Here is a 2,500-nt window from a genome sequence, read left to right as displayed (position 1 = left end):
GAGCGAACTGCGTCGGTGAGAGCAGTGTCCAAGATGAAGGTATTTTCCAACATCCCATCCCGAGGGATGAATGCCCGCTGACGTTCGTCCACAGCACAAGCGCGCATCAGGCGTGACGCGAGAACCTTGTGAAAGGTCCGCGCCAACACCGAGCAGACCGTAATGGGGCGAAAGTCAGCGGGGGATGTTGGTGCAGCCGTTTTCGGGAGAAGGGACGTCCGCGCGCGAAGCAGGCGTTCCGGAAGGGCGCGGGCCAGAAGGAAGAGATTCATCACTTTCACCAGGACTTCGTGCGGCAGACGCCGCAACTCCGCTGGGGTAAGGCCGTCCGGCCCGGCTGCTGATCCCCTGGGCGGCAACGCGGCGGCGACCTCCTCATGTGTGACCGGCCCCCATATGCACTCGAGAGCGACAGGCTCTGAGTGCGGGAGGAGGCGGTCACGAATGAAGCCCGCGGTGGAGATGGGCTTCTTGGTGAAGAGGTCCGCCCAGAAGTCCAGCAGACCAGGGATGGCAGGTGGCGGCTGGAGCAGGGTGCCATCCAAGAGGCCGCGCACGCAACGCGCACGCGACCGTCGGAAGGCATCCTGCGTTCTCGCGTACTCCCAGCGGCGCCGCTTGCGCTTCTGCGTCGGCGGCGCGGCAGGCGGCCGCTTCGATGGTTGGCGCGGCCGCTGTGTCCTGGTGATTGATCTCTCCCCTCTGGACCCGACCGACGCAAGGGCATCCGGGAGCATGCCCAGGATGACATCGGGCGGCGTGCCCCGCCCCAGACCGATGACACGATCCAGGGCAGAGAAACGCTGGGCGGAAGCGGGTAGCCCCGCCAGATGCTCCCAGATGGCGGCGTCAGTCGGCCCCTCCGGCGGCGGCCCGGTGGTGTCGGCCGCGAAGTCCTCGGCTGCGTCGACGGGCGGCGCAGCGGCCTCGCCCGCGTCAGGCAGCGGGCTCGCCGCTCCCCGGCGGGACGCCGGCTCTTCCCCCCGACCGATCTCAAGCGCCTCCATGAATTGGCGGACAAGCTGCTTGTGGGCAGCTTGCCGCCGTCGGCACTTGATTGCCTCAAGCGTTCGGTCGGGGAACATCCTGATGAGCTCTTGATTTACAAAGAAGAACCGGGCGTCCCTCTCGAGGAACAGTTCGGCCTCTGCCTTGGCGAGCGACAGGACTTCTTCCTCCGTCCACCTCGCGCGATGCCTCTCCGTGACGATCTCCGCGTTGGCGGCCGCAAGATGTTGGCGGCGGCGATGGACCCCGAGACCGTTCTTGGTTGTAAAGCTGCGGTGGCACTCACTACAGGTATACATAGCTGCAAAAGTTACAAGATTTTCGGCACGGCCGGTTGGCCGGCTAGGTGCTGGGGGAGTTGGGGTGGCACCTTCAGCGGAAGGGCCACCACTTGTTCTCTGCTTACTGCCCCCAACTAAAAAGGGATAGTGCGAGGGGGGGCTGGTAACCCCCCCAAGCCCCTGGTGCGGTCTTCCACTCTGCGAAATCAGCGGGCCCACGAGAAGGGGAGAAGACCGCAGGAGAGGAGAGTCATAGTTACTCCCGCCGTTTACCCGCGCTTGCTTGAATTTCTTCACGTTGACATTCAGAGCACTGGGCAGAAATCACATTGCGTCAACACCCGCTAGGGCCATCGCAATGCTTTGTTTTAATTAGACAGTCGGATTCCCCCAGTCCGTGCCAGTTCTGAGTTGATCGTTGAATGGCGGCCGAAGAGAATCCGCGCACCCGCGCGCCCCCGGAGGAGCACGCTAAGGCGGACGCGGCCTCGCAGCAAGGAAGATCCGTGGGAGGCCAAGGCACGGGACCGAGCTCGGATCCTGCACGCAGGTTGAAGCACCGGGGCGCGAACGCCGCGCAGGCGCGCGCATCCTGCACCGCCGGCCAGCACGAGGCCAACCAACGGCGAGAGCAGACCACGCCCGCGCTAAACGCCCGCACTTACCGGCACCCCTACGGCACTCACCTCGCCCAGGCCCGGCACGTTAGCGCTGACCCACTTCCCGACCAAGCCCGACACGCCCCGATCCTCAGAGCCAATCCTTATCCCGAAGTTACGGATCCAATTTGCCGACTTCCCTTACCTACATTATTCTATCGACTAGAGGCTCTTCACCTTGGAGACCTGCTGCGGATATGGGTACGAACCGGCGCGACACCTCCACGTGGCCCTCTCCCGGATTTTCAAGGTCCGAGGGGAAGATCGGGACACCGCCGCAACTGCGGTGCTCTTCGCGTTCCAAACCCTATCTCCCTGCTAGAGGATTCCAGGGAACTCGAACGCTCATGCAGAAAAGAAAACTCTTCCCCGATCTCCCGACGGCGTCTCCGGGTCCTTTTGGGTTACCCCGACGAGCATCTCTAAAAGAGGGGCCCGACTTGTATCGGTTCCGCTGCCGGGTTCCGGAATAGGAACCGGATTCCCTTTCGCCCAACGGGGGCCAGCACAAAGTGCATCATGCTATGACGGCCCCCATCAACATCGGATTTC

The 2,500-nt window shown here is 63.4% G+C and overlaps 1 pseudogene; it reads right to left on the bottom strand.

Annotated features, from left to right (window-relative positions):
- The window catches only part of LOC126431304 (large subunit ribosomal RNA), a 7,799-nt pseudogene that overhangs the window by 3,386 nt on the left and 1,913 nt on the right, over positions 1-2,500 (bottom strand).

The sequence above is a fragment of the Schistocerca serialis genome, unplaced genomic scaffold, assembly GCF_023864345.2.
Source record: "Schistocerca serialis cubense isolate TAMUIC-IGC-003099 unplaced genomic scaffold, iqSchSeri2.2 HiC_scaffold_1088, whole genome shotgun sequence".
Lineage (NCBI taxonomy): Eukaryota > Metazoa > Arthropoda > Insecta > Orthoptera > Acrididae > Schistocerca > Schistocerca serialis.
Note: the sequence above shows the minus strand (reverse complement) of the source record. Positions and strands in the feature narration are given on the sequence as shown.